The sequence below is a fragment of the Equus caballus genome, chromosome 8 (assembly GCF_041296265.1).
Source record: "Equus caballus isolate H_3958 breed thoroughbred chromosome 8, TB-T2T, whole genome shotgun sequence".
NCBI classification, from domain to species: domain Eukaryota; kingdom Metazoa; phylum Chordata; class Mammalia; order Perissodactyla; family Equidae; genus Equus; species Equus caballus.
In genome coordinates, this window is record NC_091691.1 from 60,508,696 (window position 1) to 60,531,654 (window position 22,959).

Genomic DNA, 22,959 nt, shown 5'->3' on the forward strand with positions numbered 1-22,959 from the left:
AAAGAAAACATTAAAAAAATTAAATTGATGATACTGAAAACATTAGCATGTATTGGCCTGTTGAAGACATGCAAGGCATTGCGAGCTTCAGGTGAATCCAGAATACTCTCCGTGGTTCTGGAAAACTGATTTTCTTCATCTCACTTCGTTTAGCTGTCTACTACATGTTTTCTTCTCCCATTATCTCTCTTTCTCAAAAGGAATACAAAAATGTGTACAAAACTCCAAACCATTGCAAATCGGTCACATCAATAGTATTTCTCCTATATTTGCTACTTATACACAAAGTTTTCTTTTAAAATATAAGTACTTATAGGAAAACAATTTATTATAATAAAATTGACCACCTTAAAATCAAGTTAAGTGAAAACAAAATTTATCTCTTCCAATTTTATGCCATCAGGTTATTCAGAAAGAACTCTATTTTAATTTTATGTGTATGTTTGTTGTATTTTTTTGTTTTAATCTATGTGTAAGTTAACAGCCTAACTGATTGATTGACAGTGTGGTACAGTGGTTAAAAGTTTAGACTCTGCAGCTAGATTTCCTGGGTTCAACTCCCAGCTTTACTACTTATTAGCAATATATCATTAGGCAAGTTGCTTAACCCTTCTGTGCCTCAGTTTCTTCGTCTATAAAATAGGGATAATAATAGCTACTAATTTATAGGTTATTGTGAGGATAAATGTGATATTACATAGAAAGTACTTTGAAGAGTGTCTGGCTCATAACAAATGCTCCTATTTTACACAATATAATTGCCTAGGTGTGCAATAAAAAGTTAAAGAGACTGAATTTCAAATGAAACAAACATAAAATTATCAAAAATCCAAGGTCTCTTATGTAAAAGCTATCTAAAGATATACAAATGGATTTATTCATTGAACAAATATTCAAGGATCCATATACTGGGCTCTGACCTCTGCTAGGAGATGAGTACCATATACAGAAAACAGAAGACTGAAATCTTATTATTTAAAAAGAAAGGCACACTTTGTAAAGGAAAACACAAACGTAGTTCTCTTTCCAGTTCAAAATAGAAGGTAAAGAGACGCTGTAGCAGATATTCAATACCTTAGCAAGTTAGAGAAATTAAGAATAGACAATAATTAGTGTAGAGACTCCTGTATAAGAAAAGAATTTCTAAGTATATAAACATTGCATAATTTGTTTTCCACCACAGATTCATGGCCATACAGAGAAAAATTTAAGTCCGAAGACCCACATGACCCTTGCAGGTCTTCAGTTGTTAGCTTACGGCATGTCAAGAAATATGCTTTCCTATGAATTTCAAAGGATGGAAATACAATGAAAAATTTCGTAAGAGATGTTCATGCACAGCCAATTTGCAGAAAGTGCTGGTTATGAACAAATTCAAGGCCTTAAAATAACCACTTACTGATTGAATTATTATCTCTGTCTGGTGACTCAGTTTATTCTAAAAGACTCTGGACCAGTAAGAATGCTGTATACATTGATGAAGCCATAACAAGGCACTTTGTGCTAAGTACACATGACCAAAGAGAAAAGAAACTACAGGGGTAAAACAGAGTGTGTGATCTTAATATGGGAAAGTAGAAGTGTATAAACAAAGAAAAAAGAAGTCTTAGTTATAGAAGACATCTTGGATCCCATGAGTTCAATATATGGCAGTGGGAAGCCCCTTCAATTCCACTGGACTCACAGACTTTTATCTGGGTGAAAGATTATTAAAAATTAGAAGTGACTCATAGGTACTGATAACTACTAGCAAATATTTCTTAACTCTTTCCATAGAATACTGGTTAATTTTACATAAATTGACCACTTCTCACTATTATCAAAACTGTTGGCAGACTTATGAAAAGAAACGCCAGCATACAGGTCTATATAATTTAGAACTCTCTATTCAGCACACATCTAACTCGAATTGGCTTCAGAAAAATAAAACAAACAAAATTGTTGAGGATAAAGGGATTTGTTAGGTCATGTAATTGGAAAGTCCAGGGATATCCTAGATTCAGGAATAGCTCAAGCCAAGTGATCAAATCATGTCCCCAAGATATTGGTTCTCTCCATCTCTTAGCTCTGCCTTTCTTTGTGTTGGTTTCATTATCATTCAGTTTTCTCAGTGTGGAGACAAAGATGGCTACAGGAGCTACAAGATTACACCCTATTGGTTTCATAATCCATAGTCGAAAGCCAAGTCTTGTATATAATAGTTGAAGCAAAATACAATCCCACTGGCCAAATCTTGCCCATAAACCTAAAGACAAAGAGTGGGCCAGATTTCGTGGGCAAAAAGTGGCAGAGAGGTTGTTGCCCAAAGATGACTGTGGGCTGTTGACAGAAAAAGGAGGAATAGTGGCTAGACAGGCAAATCAAGAGATGTCCGCCAAACTGGCCTTTTCTTTATTGTCATTTCAATAATACTAGTCAAGTTTCCATCAATCATTTACTAACACCTTCTATACTCTAAGTCCTACCCATGGTGCTGATGATAGAAAGCTGAAGAAGATGTGATCTCTGCTCTAAAAGAGCTTACAATCTACTACATGTTTTGAAAATTAGTTAAAGTATTCATAAGATAGGGTCAGGATTAAAATCCTGGTGAAATGAACATTTTAGAATTTTATTCATTTCCTGATTATTTTCTTCAATTATTATTTTCTTTGGTGGCCTTCAAAATAAATGTTTGAAAAGTAGATGGAAGCCTATTGTCAATTATTTATCTTATATATAAAAATCATATCATTAACTGTTTACTTTTAAATATAAGAATATATACTCACTACCTAAACTTTGTTAAGATGGAAAATTAGGAGGGAAAACTTCACCCATGATCTAAAAGTAATCTTCCAGTTTATATCTTCCAGCCTAGTTTCTGTGTATAGAATTTTTAACATTGTTAGACTGTGCTATAAACATAATTTTGTAGTATGCATTTTCCCCTTAATAATATAAACAAACATTTGTCCTATGTCACAACAAATCCTATATAGATATGTTAGTGACTATTAAATTCCTTCAAATAAATGCATTACTATTGATTTAACCACTCCCTATTAGATATTTAAGTTGTTTCCAACTTTTCTTTATTATAAAGACTATCTTCATACATAACCCTTTTCTGAATTTGGGATCATTTCTTGAGATAGAGTCCCACAAGTAGAAGTTCTAGGTAAAAAAATATGGGATTTAATGGCTCTTGATATATAAAGCCAACTTGCATATCAAAAGCAGAGTACAAATATACATTCTTACTGACGATGAATGCAACAATAAATATCCCAGCCAAGACTGAATATTATCATTTCATTACAAATCCTGCTATATTGATAAGTAAGACATTATAATTTTAATCTGAATTATTTACCTGGTTAAGATGTTGAGCAATTTTCACAACTACCAAGCCATTGCATTTTTTTATGATGTATATGCTCTTTTAATATATTGGCATTTATTTGGAACTATGAGGAAACTGGCAAATTCAAAATAAACCAAACAAGTTAATAATTAAAACTTTCTGTTCAATGGAGCTTATTTTGAGATAAGAAGGTTGTTAAACTTTTAGTTTCTAGCCTTTTCTATCTTTGTGTTGAATCTGATGACGGTGCAAATGTACTTTTGCCTTATCAGTCTATTGAAATGCTAATCGTCCCTGAGAAACTGCTGGTATTTTCTGAAGTAACAGCCACAAAACTCACCCAGAGCTTTATAAATTGATTCGTTGGCTAGATTGAAATGTAAGCATTGTCATTTCTATAGCAAATGTGATACATACCCAAAGGAACCATCTCTAATTTCCTTGTTGTAGAACTAAAAATAAAACCCATTCTCCAAGGATCTTGCAGCATGTTTTGGAGGTAACAAAAATAAATGTCTATTGATCAGATTCTGTATAGTGTTTCATGAAATGCCCCTAGGAATTTGTTCCTACCTAAGGTTAATTGAGAAAACAGACTGTTGTCTCTATGGTCCTTCTGCTGCTTTGCAGGTATAAGGATGAAGACAAGAGATTAGGTTGCTGGTCTTTATAATGGCTGTTATGAACCACTGCTATTTCTTAAGTACTGGAAGATAATTAGAAAGATGGGAATGGGAAACAGAAACTGCTATGCACAATCAAACAAAACACTTTCTCCTGTGTGGATAGAGAAACACTTTGTAAATTATGTTGTCTTTTGGTAAAAGTTTCCCTACATCAATTTGAACTAGAATGTTTTTCGACATTTTGCCTATACTTTGAAGATGTACGTGAGTGCCTGCACACTTTCTCCTAAGACAAATCAGAGGACTCAGGTATAGTGAAAAAGCTCAGCTTTACCTCAGCTTAGCCTAGACTGTTATGCTTAGTCTTTTGCTATTTCATCACTATTCTGAAAGAGAAGCACATTATGCCATGTTTTGCTGAAGCCCTGGTGGTGTTACATTAAACCAAATAATTCGATTCTAGGGACTGGATTGCTGTACCACTGTGGACTGTTCTGGTGAGTGGAGGAGGGTGGCTATTGACCTTAATGAACAGGAAGGATATACAGACTCACACCATGAACAACTAGAGACAGGATATTGGGCCAGGCTAGGAAGTAGAACCAATGAATAGTTTGCTAATGGGTAGCCTGGCAAATACCCTGTTCACTGAATGTACTAGAAAATGGATACTAAAGAATAAATATAACTTGAGGGGATAATTGAGTTGTACTATTTAAAAAATGCAATATAGGGCATTCTACAATTCTAGTCTTTTTTAAATGAAATGAAATAATTGCATACATCTCAATGTATCAAAACCACAACATTCAGGATTTTTAAGTTCTGTGGCACAAAATTAGAGACAGTAGTGATAGTAAAAAATTAACAGAAAATACCCAAGTTTGTAAATTTTAAAATAATATGCTTGACAAAAATATTAAAAATGCATAGGAGATGAAAGACCAGGAGAAAGAAAAAGAAGACACAAGAAAAGATAGAAAAGGATAGAAGAATGACTGATTCAACTAGTTTTATTGAATGCTTATTATGCACCATGGGCTAGATCAGGATTTACTCAAATAAAAGCGAAAAGTGGGGCCGGCCCAGTGGCATAGTGGCTAAGTTCGCATGATTTGCTTTGGTGGCCTGGGGTTCGCAGGTTCAGATCCTGGGCAAGGACTCAGCACTGCTCACCAAGCCATGCTGTGGCAGCATCCCACATAAAATAGAGGAAGATTAGCAGAGATGTTCACTCAGGGACAATCTTCCTCAAGCAAAAAGAGGAAGATTGGCCACAGATGTTAGCTCAGGGCCAATCCTTCCCACACACACACACAGAGAGTGAAAAGTGAGATGACTACAATAAGTTCACTGTCTGATGGGGGCACAAAGGCATGATAATTAACCAAGTCAGAGCAGAAGGGGCAGGGAGATCTTTCCAGAACCATGATGTTTCAAATGAGTCTTGAAGGATATGTAGGAATTTGTCAGTAAAGGAGGAAAGGCGGAAAGCTATTCCACGTGGACAGCACAATAAATAATGGCACAAAGGAGAGAGATGTGCAAGATCTACAACACGATCAAAGCAGCTCTGCATGGCTAAAGCAACGGGAGACGCAAAAGCAAATGTTTATTTCAGGACTGATTAGAACAAATGCAGTAAACCAACTTGGAATAATTCTTTTGAGCTATGCACCCTACGTATGTCTTGACCTAAGTGGGGAAGTCTGAATGAAAAAATTGCCTTCACCAATAAGGACGGGCAATTTTATTAAATTGATTTTCTAGGTCCCTGGAGCTCTTAAGGTTATTACCTGATCAGGTTTTACTTTTTTATTTTCAAATTTTATAACTTGGAATAAGTGTCTTCTTAAAAGTACTAAAATGCCATCTTAGAGTTTATAGAAACCTTTCATACACATTGTCTCATTGAATCCTCGATTTCCAAATGAGAAAATTGAGAGAAAAAGGGTGTGCCCAAGGTTACACCATTAGTCTTGGCTACGGGCAGATTTAGGTCTTTTGCCTATAAGTCCATAGATCTGGCTTACTGATTTGAATAGTAAATTAGTGAAAAATAAAAAAAAACTAAAGCTGTAAGATAAGGGTTCTTTTCATAATTATAATTTCTAGAATTGGATGTTAGGTGTTTTATGATCTCAGCATATTATTCAGATTTCTAAATTCTGCAAATCTTTTAGTGAATTTCAGTTAAAAGAAATGGCAAATATTGGGAAAATCTTTAATATTAATCAGTTGTATCATACAACAAGTAGACAAAACATAGAATAGAAAGAAATATTTTCTTAGACATCTGTATTTCTGTTTTCATTAATAAAGTACATAAGAACTTTTAACTTTTGGAAATAGTGTGTAATGTATAAAATAGTTATGGGATGGAGAAAGGGAAAATAGTAACCGATGAATATTTTTAGACTAAACTACATTAAAAATACACTTCTATACTATACATTTGTGTTAGCTGTGGTTTCTTTTATGTAAATAGATTAAGAGTAATTAACACTAAACAAAAGAAACTACACCCCTTAAAGCATACTCCCTTTATGAAATAGCCTCAATTAGCCACTGGGCTCAAATTATCATTGCATTATAGGTGCTTCTGCAATCAGTTGGTAACAGACAATTCTCCTGCAGTGGGGTAATTTAGGGAAAGTGAGTCTAGAAAATGCTGAGTTTAGGAACTCCCAGATTCCATTCACAGGGTCTGGATTCAAATTGGAATGGGCCTAATATTTTTCCAGGTCCTCAGAGAGAGTGAGTCTTTATATGAAATAAGTTCAGCACTTATTAATAAGTATCTGTAATGTGTCTAGCACACTGCTTGAAAATGTGAGAAAAAGAAAATGAATTGGGGGGAGCAACTACGCCCTAAAAATGCTTACAACGTTGTTAAGCAGACAAAATGTATATGCACCAAAGACAGAACAGAACAGGAAATATACAATCACATGCTAAATATTGGTACAGAAATTTAGTGCCTCCAGTACTCAGAGGAAGGACATTCCATGAAGAGCAGGATATTCAGAAAACCAGACCATCAGCACATCTTAGCAAAATACTAGGTGACCTGTGAGGAATACAAGCATCAAGCACGGCATGAAGACAAGGGTCCTGAGCTCAGACAAACTACAAGCACATTGAAACAAGGAGAGACAAATTAGTGGTGTTTTGCTAACTAGAAACTGAGGTTCAGAAAGAGATTAGTATATCCTATAAAAGGAGATTTGAAAGGTGGACAGGAATTAGATAAGCAGAAAGAGTATGGAGAACATATGAAATAAGAGAGGCACAAGAATATATGAAGAGGGAACTGACCAAAATGGATTGAAGGGAAAAGCTAGCCCAGGATGGACCAACTGTATCAACTTAGCATGCCACTTCTATGCGTCTGGTTCTTTTCTACATTTTCAGGACATAGACATGGCCTCTTGTCTCAGTGTGATAAAAGAAACAGATGAGAAAAGATATTATACACAGCATGGTGACATAACAACTATGAACAAACGCCATGAGAGAAGAGACAAAGTCATTCAGCATGGTGAATAGGGAAAGTAACGTTTTTAGATTTAGTGTGTCACAAGGGAGGAGGTGCTATTTTAGTGGCTCTTGAAAAATGAGTTGAAGCCAATGAGATAAAGGGGTCCAAAGGACGGACAATTGGCAGAGAAGTGTATAAACAAAACCAAAAATCACGAAAGAACAATACTTACGCAGGAAATAATCAGAAACTCCCAGGATGGAGGCAGAACTTGAAGCTGTATCATGCAAAGAATGGTTAAAGAAACTCACAACTTTTATCCTACACAAGAGACGCTTCCATGTTGATATTATATAATAGTCGTTTTCAAGTATTTATCACATAGAGGAAACCTTATACTTCGTTTTTTGGTTGTTCTTGTTTTTATGTTTTAGAACAGTTTCAGATTTACAGAAAAATTGTAAAGACAGTACAGAGAATTGCCACACACTTTGTACTCACTTTCCTCTATCATTAATATCTTACATTAGTACGGCACATTTGTTACAATTATGAGCCAAGATTGATATATTATTAACAGCTAAACTCCATACTTTATTCAGATTTCTTTGGTTTTTGCCTAATGTTCTTTTTCTGTTCCAGCATCCCATCCCTGATACCACATTACATTTAGAAGATATGTCTTCTTAGGTTCCTCTTGACTGTAATAGTCTCTCATTGTGTGTCCTACTGGGATTTGTCTGATATTTTTCTCATGACTGGATTGGAGTAAAATGCCATTTTCATCACATCAAGGGCACATACTGTCAACATGACTGACTTTACAATTGTTTTGAAACATGCTAACAAGCTGAAAACATTCAAAAGGAGATAATTAAAGAGAAAGATTTAAATACTTTAGGTAGAAGGACTCAGGATCAGAGAGAATGACATTACTGGCCTGAGTTCACAAGGGTAGTAAGTAGCTAGGCCCAGACTCAAACCCAATTGTCCTGAATAAATTTAGTGCTTCTCCTTCTACTTCGCTGCAATATAATGGAAATTAAATGAACAAATATCCATAAAGTTCTCACCAGGGTGTGCTGAAGCTGTATGTCCTGGTTCTGTAGAGCCAACTGTGTACATCTCTTCCAAAATCTGCACTCACAGACACCACGTTGGCAGCTTGAAATCAGCTATGGTGGGGGTATTTCCACCATGGCAAATGTCACATGTTCTAAATCAGAGGGTTTTTTTTAATTTTTATTTTTTCTGGAGAGTTGGTTATTCACCAACAAGTATAACATTCATTGTTTATTCTATTTTGTTCTGTTTTTAGACCTGGAAAATCTTGTTCTATTTCCAAGTGCAAGTAAAAGAAAAAATCGATATATTTCACTTTGTTGTAGGAAAATTAAAACAGAATAAACATGTTGAGCCTAAGTTAAAAACTCTAACTGCAGAGAGTTTGAAGATCTAAGTGAAAAGTAGCCACTGGTAAGAAGGGAAGAGTATAGTGAAGAAGGAAAATAAAGAGAACCAAGGGTTATTGTCCCCAAATGTGTTATTTTGTTATTGTTGTTGATGCTGCTGCTGTTTTATTCATTTTTGGTTATTTGTTTTGCTGGTTCGTTAAATGTGGAAATTCTTCTACGTCTGGAGCAGCAACTTGATATTTATTTCCTGAAGATAAGTTGCAAAGAGATCCTTCTATGTGAAATGTGTATTTCTAGGACTCCCTGCTGATTTAAGAGGTACGAACGTATGCAGCAGATACTGTAAATTAGAATGCTGCATATAATACTTAAATTATGAAAATAAAGAAGGAGTTCCTTCATCCCTACACCACCCACCTACACTTAGTAGTTGCAGCGTGATCCCTGGTGGAAAGACACCTGTCTAACAAGAAACAGTTTTGTACAGAGTCTCATTGGGCAGAGTCACTTGAAAAAGGCTGGTCAGCAGAATGGAGCTCCCTTCCCACCTCCAATTAGTGGTGTTATCTCCTCAATGAGGATGAGGGTGAGGTGTTCTGGCAGGGAAGACGTGAAGGAAATTGGAGACAATGTGCTTGATTATATTCTAGACCCAGTGCTGTCAGACTCTGAGAATGCCATTTAAGAATCCCAAATTCATTTGGATAGAACAAGGTGATTCAGAATTGGTGAGGAAAGTAGCATCTGACTGTAAAAGAAGAAATGCCCCCCAAAGAAAAATAGCAATTAAAAAAGTCTTTTTAGTGTTTAGAGTGATTAAATATACACAAGTATTTTACCACTATACAGTTTGTTGTGTTTTTTATATTGTGAGCATGTGTGAAAGTGTGTACATAAAATAAATATTGAAAATTGGCACTTGAATGCTCTGAAAAGGATTAGTCAATAGCTAAACCAAATACACATACACAAACACACATACACACACACTCACACACAGAAAAAGTAGGAAATTTTAGAAGGAAATTTTTTCTCAACAAGAGGCAGCAGTAGGATGAGTTTGAGGAAATGTGTCATCAAGCAAGAAACAGACCAGTCTAGTTTGTTTCTCATTTTTATTGGATGCCCCCAATGTTACTCAAACTTGGCTAATTATCAGAGGCACCCAGGGTACTTGTCAAAAGTACAGATTTCCTTGGTCTATCTCAGACTTACACAATCAGATTCTTGAGGCAGTGGACTAGGAATCTATATTTTTAACAAGTACCCCAGGTGATTCTGATGAGTAGCCACTGACTAGACCAGAGGTCCTCAACTTTGTCCACACACTTCAATCAGTTGTAGAGTTTTAAGAAAAATACTGATGTCTGGGCCCCACCCCAGACCAATTAAATCAGACTCCCTGGGATTGGAGCTCAGGCACATGTATTTTTTAAAAAAACCTTTCCAGCTGATTTTAATGTGCTTCCAAGAATGACAACGACTGGCCTACCTAAATAAAAAACTAACAGAATACTACTCTAAAACAGGAACCAATGCAATCATAATGAGAAAATGCCTAATTTGTCCACACGAGTCCATACACTTCAGTAGTCATTCTTGTCTTGACTTGGTCACTTCCTGTCCTTCTGTCTGGAACGCCTCCTCACCAGCTAGCGCATGGCTAGCTCATTCTCAACTACCGTGAATCAGGGTAAATCATATTCTCAGAGTTTCTCCTGGCCACCCACTTTAGAGTAGATCACATGGTCCCCGTTATTTCCTCTGCCAGCACCTTCTTTGTTTCCTTCTTGGCAGTTATTACAAGCCAATACTGTGTTTTACTTACGTTTTTTTCCGTCTCTGTCTATCTTCCCCATTAGAATGTGCCCTCCATTCGGGCAGGGCCACATCAGTCTTGTTCATCGTTGTACCCCCACAATCCAGCACAGTGTCCAGCACACAGATTTTGTCCCTTTCACTGCTGCTGTGGTTCCACTGGCAAAAAATTGATAACGAATAGATTATTTCTCTCCTCCTCCTTTTAGGAAAAATTAACAGACATCTGTATTCTGAGTTTGGAACTCCTGGCTCAAAACTTTGTTGTTGAGGATTTTTTGGTTTTTTAAAAATTTTCTCAAGCAGCAAAAAGAGAGAGAAAGAGAAGAAAAAGGAGGAAGAGTAGGAAGAGGGAATATTGTCAAGCTCCTGGAATAATGCTCCCACCTAACATAACAGGTAAGTCAAACAGACCTGAGTTTAATGCTAGTTCTGCTTCTTACGCTTAAGAATTTAGAGTATGTTATAAAACGTCCCTGCAAATCAGTTACCTAATCTGTGAAATGAGCTGTCAACTGGATTAAACATGAAAATACATTTTGTTTTCAGTAGGTGCATGTTTTGTTAACTTGAAAATATTTAAAACTGAAGTTCCATTGACTTTATACAAGGTACACAATTTGTTAGAATACAATGTTCTTCGGTAACAGCGTTTATTTTTCCCAAAACTTTTGTTTTATCTTCTGTTAATAACATAAATAATATATATAAATAATAAATATATAATAATATAATTATATATTATATAAATTATAATTATAAATATATATATAATTATGATCAAATATACATCTAGGTGATATATTAAAAAATATATCTCTAGGTGTGAATCTCCTTGTATTTATTTCACATGGAATAGAGGCAGCTCCATCAACTCTTACCTATTGTAACTTTTGTGGCTGTGCTCTTCTTCTCTCTTTTTTTTTTTTAAGTCCATTCTTTTTTTTTTTATTGAGTTAATGATAGGTTACAATCTTGTGTGATTTCAGTTGTACATTAATGTTTGTCATTCGTCTTGTAGGTGCACCACTTCACCCTTTGTGCCCACCCCCCCACCCCACCTTTCCTCTGGTAGCCACTAATCTGTTCTCTTTGTCCACATTTTTAAATTCCTCATATGAGTGGAGTCATACAGAGATTATCCTTCTCTAGCTGGATAATCTAGCTGGATAATATGTTATTTCACTTAACATAATTCCCTCGAGGTCCATCCATGTTGTTGCAAATGGGATGATTTTGGTCTGTTTTGCAGCTGAGTAGTATTCCATTGTATATATATATACCACAACTTCTTTATCCATTCATCTGTTGATGGGCACTTAGGTTGCTCCCATGTCTTGGCTATTGTAAATAATGCTGCAATGAACATTGGGGTGCATAGGACTTTTGGAATTGCTGACTTCAAGCTCTTTGGATAGATACCCAGTAGTGGAATGGCTGGATCGTATGGTAGTTCTATTTTTAATTTTTTGAGGAATCTCCATACTGTTTTCCATAGTGGCTGCACTAGTTTGCATTCCCACCAGCAGTGTATGAGGGTTCCATTCTCTCCACAACCTCTCCAACATTTACTATTAGATTTAGATATTTTTGTCATTTTAATGGGTTTAAGGTGATATCTTAGTTTTGATTTGCATTTCCCTGATGATCAGCGATGATGAGCATCTTTTCATGTGCCTATTGGCCATCAGTATATCTTCTTTGGAGAAATGTCTGTTCATGTCTCCAGCCTGTTTTTTGATCAGGTTGTTTGATTTTTTGTTGTTGAGTTGTGAGTGTTCTTTATATATTATGGATATTAAGCCTTTGTCAGATATATGACTTGCAAATATTTTTTCCCAGTTAGAGGGTTGTTTTTTTGTTTCAATCCTGTTTTCATTTGCCTTGAAGAAGCTCTTTAGTCTGATGAAGTCCCATTTGTTTATTCTTTCTATTGTTTCCCTTCTCTGAGAAGACATGGTGTCCGAAAAGGTCCTTTTAATACTCATGTCAAAGAGTGTACTGCCTACGTTTTCTTCCAGAAGCCTTATGGTTTCAGGTCTCACCTTTGGGTCTTTGATCCATTTTGAGTTTATTTTGGTGAATGGTGAAAAAGAATGGTCAATTTTCATTCTTTTACATATGGCTTTCCGGTTTTCCCAGCACCATTTGTTGAAAAGACTTTCTTTTCTCCATTGTATGCACTCAGCTCCTTTGTCGAAGATAAGCTGTCCATAGATGTGTGGTTTTATTTCTGGGCTTTCAATTCGTTCCATTGATCTGTGCACCTGTTTTTGTACCAGTACCATGCTGTTTTGATTACTGTAGCTTTGTAGTAAGTTTTGAAGTCAGGGATTGTGATGCCTTCTTCTTCTCTTTTTAAATTTAATTTTTATTGATACCAAAAATGCATGTAAAGATCAAATACACTCATTAAAAAAAGGTAGTTTTTGCCTTCTCTGAATTCCCAATTCTCACTCTTTAGAAGCAACTACATTCAACTTTTTAAGCTATTTCTTCTGCTCTTTGCCACCATATTGCTAAATAATGTGCTTATACAGAAACTGTTATTGTTAAAATTTAGACAGTTATTTGCTGATTTTCTACTACAGGAAATACGAGTATTTAGCTCTCTTACAACCCCCATCCATAGTTCTCTACCTCCCACCCCACTTCCTTCACAAATTCTGATTAAGTCACTGTTCAATTTCTACATTATTATGACTGTCAATGAGGTCAGAGTTGCTGAGTCCTATTTCTGTCTTACAGGCATTCTTCCTGAGTATCTCTGCCCTCCTGCCCCAAGCTGGCCTTGTGGAGTGCTAGGCCCTCCACACAGTTTCTGTGCTGAGACTTCTCTTCAAATTTCCTTTGCCAGTTTTGTTTTTTTTGTATCTCTCTTTTTTCTGTAACCTCTGATGCCCCAGTAGCAATGAGCATAACTGGTGCCCAGATCTTGGTTTCTATATCTCCAATAAAAGAATCCAGAAATCCTTGGAAACTGATTGATTGCAGGTCTAGGGCAGGAAAAATACAAGGTATCTAGAGCATCTCTTGATGTCAGAAAGTAAGGAAATGCTTAAAAAAAAAAAGGAGGGCAGGGGGGACATAGAGACAAGCCAAAAGGGTGCAGGAGCCAATCTGAAAGAGCCCCTAATGGCCAAAGTTAGAATACCGTGAGCAACAAAATCGTTACATATTATTGGACTATAACCCAAAGAATAAAATAAACATTACAAGTCCATCAATGGAGATAAATAGATAAATAAAATTCTTCTTTACAGATGAACTCCAATTAGTAAATGTAGAGTGAAAGAGGGAAATAGAAAATCACCTTTAGAATACCACAATAGTAATTGCCACAGGCAAGATCCACCCATCGATGCTAAAATGTGTTGATAAAAGTTTAAGCATAAATGGCATATTTTGAGTTGTCTCAAAGTATCTCCCTCAAAATATTAATGATAAAAAGAAAAATTATGACTTTATAGAGAAGCTTGTTAGAGACCACCTTCATCGCATGATCAAGATTAACATCATCAATAATGCATATCAACTCCATGTCCCTTGCGATATGATGTACTGAGAGGGGACTACCACCTCTGTGGTATCCTTCAAAAATGCAGAAACTCAATCTAATCATGAGAAAACATCAGACAAACCTAAATTGAGGGATATTCTACAAAATAATTGACCAGTACTCCTCAAAATGTTAAAGCAATGAAAGACAAAGAAAGACTAAGGAACTGTTACAGATGGGAGGAATCAGGTGACAGGACAATTAAATGCAACACAGTATCTTGGATTGGATCCTGGAAAAGGACTTTAGTGAAGAAATTGGTGAACCCTCCCATCCCCCAAATTCTGTGGTTTAATTATTATTGTACCAAGATAAATTTCTTAGTTTCAATTTGTTCTATAGTTATGTAAGATGTTAATATAAGGGAAAGCTGGGTACAGAATATAGGAGAACTCTCTGTACTATTTGTGCAACTTACGTAAATCTGAATTTATCTCACAATACAAGATTTCAAAAATCAAAAGCAAAGCCAATAAATACTGAGACAAATGCCTTGTGTTTTTTGAATTGTTAGTACACAAGTCAAATAATCGAGACATTTTGATATCTTCAGCGAACATTCATGGATGATCCTAAAAAGTAAGTACATTTCACAGCAAATATCTTCTGATATAAGGTAGAAGAGGTTATTTTTTCTTTGTTTTTACCCCTTCATTTGTAAGAGAGAGAACATTTTAATAAAAATCATTTGACTTCTTTTTATTTTATTAAGGGTATTACATGTTAAACTCTAGCTTTAGCTTAATGACTTAGTAGAATCTCATTAATAAATAGAATTAAATAATATTCTGAGGATATTTACTTATTTGGTGTAATCATTCCAATAAAGAAGCTGCTAGGTTTGTTGGGAGAATTTTCTCTATGAAGATGCCTCCCACTCTTATAAGCTAGAAGTCTATTAAAGACAATATCAAAAAAATAAGGTATAAATCCCCGATTATCCTCCATGGATAGAACAACATGGAGTTGTTCTTATTTAGGTTTTGCTTATAATCAATGCTAGTGTGTTTTAAATATAAAATTAAAATGAAATTTCCGGAACAATCATTTATTCAGGACTTAATTTCACTACAAACCTGTGTGGTGATGGGAATATGGAAGCGAAGTGACAAGGCACTCTGTGAGGAGAGGCAAGATGCTGTCTTTGTGCCTGTGTTACATCAGCCAGGAACCATGCAGATCTGGGAGAGAAAGAGAAGAGCAAGGCTGAGAGAACTGAAGTGGATCATAAGTTGCTCTCAACGCATTGCATTTTCCTTTCCCAGAAGACATTGACCTCTCTAAGAGTAAGGAATCATTTGTACGTATCTTTGCATTTCTAGTACTTCATAGCTTATATTGAGGCCTCCAAAATGGTCCTTGAGCTGATTAATTTTGAATTGAAATAATTCGACTAGAATTACTTTGTGTATATGAGGAAAACAAAGAACTCTGAAACTGTTGAGCAGAAGACCAATATCAGATCTCACTTTAAAAAGCACAAGTTTGGAAGGCCTTGCAGTTCTTCAGCCTAAAGAAGAGAGATCATAAATGAAGCAGTGAGCAACAGGAGAAGAGAATAGGAGATATGGGAAGAGTCAAGATGACTTTGCGTAATTTTGGCTAGTATAATAAGAGAGTCCAGGGGTATGAGCTAATTCCGACATGGAAGATGATTTAATCAGTTTATTTAGATCATATAATAAGTAGAAAGTAAAATATTGCATCTGGAATTTAGGACTGAAGACTTAGGTGAAAAAAATAGATGTAAGAACCATTTACATTAAAGTTGAAGAAGTTGGAGACATGAATGAGCTCAATCAGAAAGAGTGTACAGAATGAGAGAAAAAGAAAATCCATGAAGGGAACAGTGACAACATATAGGGTCAAAGGATTTGGCATAAAAATCAGGAAAGTATGACTCTGAGGAGCAGTAGGAATAAGGGAATGATGACCCCCAAGGAAAGAGAGAACTTTAAGAATCAGTAGTGGTCACTGTAATCATCAGGATTCCTGGCCTCAGACAAGAGAAGTGGACACCAGCTAACATAACAGAAAGGAATTTAATGAAATAGTCATAGACACATCAAAAAATCAACAGAAAAGCTGATGAACAAGGCTCAGAAAACTGCTATAAGAAAGCACACTGAAGTTCCTGTCACAGGAAGCTTCTACCTAGGATGCCACCACTGACAACACCACCAGAGGACACTTGACATTGCCATCCACATAAGCTCTCAAAGCCCCTGATACAGGCTTGAATGTTCTTCTCATCTGTCCTTCAAGCTTTGGTTCCTCTGCTCAAGAATCAAATCCCTGGGAGAAAGGATGTAATATCTTAGTTCAAGATGCCAGAGGGCAGGGAGAGAGGATCTCTCCCTTTTGCTCTGCTTCTCCCTAAGTCTCTCAACCAGTGTATCCTCTACATGAAGAAGAAAAGTAATTGCTATTTCTTGTACAACCCTTAGAGTCTAGGCCTTGTTCTAAGCACTTCACACACATTAACTTACCCTCACAACCCACACTATACGATAAGTATTCTTATTTTCCATTTTAGCAGAGGTTAAGCTGAGAAGTTCAGGGGCTAAATGACTTCTCAAATGCTACACTGCTAGATACTGGCAGAGCAAAGACTGAAAGCGAGGCAGTCAGGTTCCAGAACTCTTTTAAGTCAGAGTCTCACACCTTGACTAGCATATCGAGGTAACAATAGGTTTGTTGATTTGATGAAGTAAGGACAAATGTTGAATTCTTAGATTTAGATAATGGTACAAAGCATCTTCTGAGAAATGACAAAAGGAGGGGGTGAAAGATGGAGATGCCCAAGTGTGTGTATCTATATAAGCAGGGAGTGGAGGGTGGTTTTGAGGTGTTCCTTGTCTTGATTTCAATTTTTGCTCAGAATAAGCAAGGACATCACTCCAAAAAAGTGAGATAGCAAGCCTTTGCAATAACCACTGTGTGAAAAACAGTAGTGTTATTCTAGCTAAAGCTAGGAATATGAATAGATATGAGTCCTCATCTTCTCTTTTTTGGTAATTATAGCTAACTCTGCTCCAACAGTCCAACTAAGGTGAAGAGACCATAAATTTGGATTTGTAGTTTATTGGTCAGGACCAGCAGAAACCCAAAGATCAAAAGATAAGAGAGTAGATGATGAATTGTAGTACCTGAGCCAAACAAATATCATCATTGTTGTTGTAACCACTATCATAGTCATAATAGCTATCATTTATTGACTGGTTTCCATATATCGGATGCTAAGTGCCTTAAATGCATTATCTCAAATCATGTTCACAACAACTCCATAAAGTTAGTACTGTTATTATCCCGTTTTATAGACAAGAAAACTGAGGCCTAGAGAGTTGAAGTAACTTCCCTAAGGTCAGAGAGCTGGTAAGTGGCAGAGACAAGATCTGAACCTACTAGAAACCAGTAGGGCACTGTGAATGGGACAAAAGGTAGGAATCAAAGATTAGGCACTGGAAAGAAGGTAAAATAAAAGTATGCAAGTGAGAGACTGAATTATAGGATATGGGTGATAGAGAATAGAGTGTTTGGTTTTACTGTTTTACCCCTCAAGTAGTTCTGGGTGACAAATTTCAAGGTTCATTACGTAAGTAGTGAATCCATGTAGTACCCATGTATGCACAATACAAAGCACAATCTTGAACAATGGAGGGTGCAAGCTGAATAGATAAGTAATTCTCCCTTTTATCTCCCGGCCATAGAGTTCTCAGAGACATTTCATAAGACTCCTTAGAAGTTGACATGGGATCGAGCATCAGTCACCTGCGGTGGTGACCGACTCAGTAATGCACCTACTGTGTACTGGCTCTTCGTTCTCCCATTTTTCTCTCCCCTGCCCTTCACTCCTGCTCCCTGCTTCCCAAATAGACAACCTGCACTGAAGGTTTTACCTTGCCTCAGGCTCTGCTTCTAGGACAACCCAGGCCAAGACAATAGGAAGTAGTCCTAGAAGGCAAACCCTCAGGATGGAATGCTCCTTGCTGGAAGTGAGCAGCCTCTTTCAATATCTACCCCTATGTCTTCTCATTACCTTCAGGCCTATAATCAAATTTGGGTCTCGTGTTAGTCAGAGTTTTCCACAGGATCAAAACCAAGAGAACCAATATACATCCAATAGGAACGATACATGTGTGGTATGTGTGTGTGGGTGTGCAGATTGAGAGAGAGAGATTTATTTTAAGGAAGTGGCTCATGCGATTGTGGAGGCTGGCAAGTTCAAAGTCCATAGAGCAGGTCAGCAGGCTGGAAATTCAGGTAAGAGTTCACACTGTCTTGAGTTCAAATTCCACAGGGCAGCAGTCTAAAAACTCAGGCAGGATTTTTATGTTGTAGTCTTGAGAAATCCTTCTACTTCAGGGAAACTCTGTCTTTGCTTTTAAGGCTTTCAACTGTTTGGATGAGGCCTACCCATATTATGGAGGGTAATCTGCTTTACTTAAAGTCTACTGACTAATCACAACTGAAAAATTCCTTCACAGCAACATCTAGACTGATGCTTGACCAAATAGCTGACATGGTAGCCAAGTTGACACATAAGATTAAGCATTACAGGCCTCAACACAGCCTTACAGGGAAAGACAATCTGTGCTCTGGAGAGAAATAGCTTATACACCAAAGGAATTGAAAGTGCTAGTCCACTTGTACTGGTAGGAACTATGAGATCACATGTGGAAGTTGGTGTTTGACTATAGAAGGTAGACTATAAAACTGGATAAGGGAGAATTTTTTGATATGAGAACACTCTTCTGTGAGTAAAGATTTAATTCTCACAAGAACACTTGGAGCCACTCCTAAAATGCTGCTGAGAATCTCATTCCTTGAAATTTGGACGCGGAAATGGTCTACAGTAAATGAATTGGAGATGTCGAAATTTGGGAGCAAGAAGATTCGGGAGGTGGGAGTATTTTAATGAATTTATTATGTGAGACAGTATTATGCTCAATGAGAGGGCCTGGAAGGCACTACTTAAACTAAGGAAATGAGGACTGTACTGGTGCAGGGACAATGGCATCTTTCAGGAGATTGATAGTAGTTGTCCTTATAGGCTGGAGTTTACTCTAAAAGATGTTGCCTCAACTTCCTACTGGTGATGGGGATAATGAGGTTCCAGAATGACAGAGGCCAGATGTAAGTTTGACACAGTTATTACAATGAGAAGCAAGGCTGGAGTGGCAATTAAGCTGCCTGAACCCACTAGTATCTGTGGTGATGGATAACAGATTGTGGTGTTGTAAGAGTTGAGATAGATTGTCAGCCATCAGGGCATTGCTTTATCAAGAGGTGGTGAGCAAAAGCCTAATAGTCATCATGATAGAAAATTCATGGTTCCTCATCCAGCTTCCAGAGGTAAGTGAGTTTACAGACCCAGTCTATTGACTGAAGGGTAAATTGAGAATCCTTGAGCAAGGACTCTGTAACGCAACTGAGTCTTTCCATCATGATCTGGGTATAATAAAATCCTCCAAGACAGAAGACTTTGGTCTCATTTTTGAGAACATGAAAACTTCATTAGATGATGGACATTATAATTTGGGATTGGGCTTGAGAAGGCCCAGAAGGCACAAGTAATTTATATGACCAAATGGCCCAGATTCTCATGGCACCTATTTCTTTTGTATTCATGTCTCTTTCCCGGTTAACACACATAACCTCATAGGGGTTAATTATGATCAACTGATGAAGTAGGGGGAAAGAAACAAAAAGAGAAACAAAACTTACTCCTGGCTCACAATAAGTCAGCACAATATGTTGGAACTAATTATAAGTGGACTGCTGCCATATTATAGCCCTACTCAGGGGTGGCGCTGGTGGGGAAGGCAAATTCTCCCAATGGGTAAAGCCAAAAACATTACACTTGGTCTTTCACTTTGTATGGAGGAAGAAGTGACCTGAATTATGGATATTCATGAATTCTTGGCAGCGATGAATGGTTAGGCTAGTTGGACAGGGTCCTCAAAGAAACAAGATTAAAAGATGAGGGAAATTTGGGATAAAGGGTGGTGGTGTTGGTGACAGCAGGGGTGAAAATAAACAGTGATATTACCTATCTGCTACTATTAGTTCCATCTCATCATCTGAACAACGTCAGTCTGTTTGTAATAAATGCTCAGCCTCTCAGCTTTCTTCCCCTTTCCTTTCCTTATTGCCTATAAGGTTTCTCCATTTGGGAGCCAATGTTGTTTATACACACTTGGAGAGTTGAAGAGGACATGTATATCTGTGGGGTTGTGTTGTGGTCAGTAAATGAGTTTTATGATCTAAGAAACACCCTTTGGATCCCCCCGGCCTCTACTACAGAAAACAGTATTTTAGCTGGAGTTTCCAAATTCGAAATATTGTAAAATATTTAAACTTCCAATTCAAGCACACGCTGACTCTCAATTTATTATTTTATATTTATCAGTAAATTTTTGCAATTTTCTTTAACTTGTTAGGTCATTTCTAACTATACTATATTTTATTGTTGCTGTTGCTAAAAAGATCTCTTTCCACAAATCTACTGCATATGTTTCTTCGGGTTGTGCCCTGAGTAAGGCTACCTGGGGAGGGGTGAGCTGGAGATGAAATCCAGCCACAGTCCTCCACATCAGCTGTGTGCCCTGGCCTGAAGCTGTATCTGCCAGAAGGAAGAGCTTCTTTTTCTATTTTCACACAAAGGCACCTCCTGGACCTCACATCCTATATGTATGTTGTGTGCGTGTGTACATGTGTGTGTGAGTGTGAGAGAGAAACAGAAACAGAGAGAGAGATTTTAATCTGGTAATATTTGTGTTTTAAAATATGTTGATTTTTACATATTTCTTTTCCTTTTTATCCATTTTAACAAACTGTATTTTTAATTATTCCTTTTCCACTAAAACCATGTGCTCAGAACAAGGGTCCCCTGGGACAGAAATACTAGCTGGTGCTGCTTAGTTTTGGAGTATCAATATTTTGATTTGTCAAGACCTTGTATTTACAGTTAACAATACCTAAAGGGTTAAACTCACAACCTTATAAAGAAGGCAAAGAATTTATAAGAATGAATAAACCTACCTTCTGTAATCAGGACTGTAGTCAGCTTTCTATAAATGTCTCTATAAAATAAACTGTAACGATGTGTTTCACAAAGGTTCCTGTGAAGCATGAACAACCCTCTACTAGTTGTTTACTAATTTCATGCCCAGTAATCTGCTGACTAAAATGTTACGTGCAAATAGCAACAATTTTTCTCCATTCTTTTCCAATCCTTTCCCATTTTCTCTTTTTCTGTTGTAGGTCTTATTACACTTGTCAGCATAATGTTAAGCAACAGTGAGATGAAGCATTTTTCTTTCATTTCTGAATTTAATTGGAACAGTCATGTCTCACCTTTAAATATTTTCTAGTCTACCTTTACGTGCTTTAAACGGAGCTGGCCTGCAAACACATCATGCCGCAGTGAGCAGCAAAATCCTAGCTCTCAGCCAGAGCCCCATCTATCTCAGGCGCTCCCTGTTTCCTGTCATCACTAGCTCTGAGCACCCAGCTCAGGCCCTCCTGTTTACACCTATTATTTAGGTTCCCACTCTCAGGTCATCCCATTGAACTTTTGACTCTCCTGCTCTCATGCATGACTTAGCTATCATCCTTCCATCTCCAAAGTCAACCAGCATTACAATGTTGTGGTGAAGGGTGTTATATTGTGCTCTATATCTGGCGGCCTTTTTTTACAACCTAGTTCTGCCAGTTGTTGGCTGTATGATCTTGGACAAGTGAGTTAGCCTGTCTATGCTTTAATTTTTCCCCCATTATTTATTTATTTATTTTATTGAAGTATAGTTGACATACAATATTATATTAGTTTCAGATGTACAACATAGTGATTCAGCATCAATATACATTATGAAATGATCACCATGATAAGTCCAGTAACCAACTGTCACCATACAAAGTTATGAGATTATTGACTATATTCCCTATGCTGTACATCACATCCCCACGACTTGTGTATTTTATAACCGGACATTTGTACCTTTTAATCTCCTTCACCTGTTTCACTGATCCCCCCACTGTCCTCCCTTCTGATGACTACCAGTTTGTTCTTTGTATCTATGAGCTTGTTTCTGTTTTGTTTTCTGAGTTCATTTTTTAGATTCTACATATAAGTGAAATCATAAGGTATTTGTCTTTCTCTGTCTGACTAATTTCACTTAGCTTAATACCCTCTAGGTTTATGCATGTTGTCACAAGTGGCAAGATTTCATTCTTTTTTATAGCTGAGCAATATTCCATTGTGCATATACATATATATCATATACCACAACTTCTGTATCTGTTCATCTATCAATAGACATTTAGGTTGCCTCCATATCTCGCTTATTGTAAATAATGCTGCAAAATGCTGCAATGAACATGGGGTGCAGATATCTTTTTGAGTTAGTATTTTCCTTTTCTTTAGATAAATACCCAGAAGTGGAATTGCTGGATCATATAGAGCTCTATTTTTAATTTTTTGAGGATTCTCTGTACTGCTTTGCATTGTGGCTGCACCAATTTTCATTCCCACTAACAGTGGAGACGGGTTCCCTTTTCTCCACATCCTCATCAACACTTGTTGTCTTTTTGATAATAACCATTTTAACAGGTGTGAGGTGATATCTCATTGTGGCTTGGATTTGTATTTCCTTGATGATTAGTGATGTGGAGCATCTTTTCATGTTTCTGTTGTCCATTTGTATGTCTTT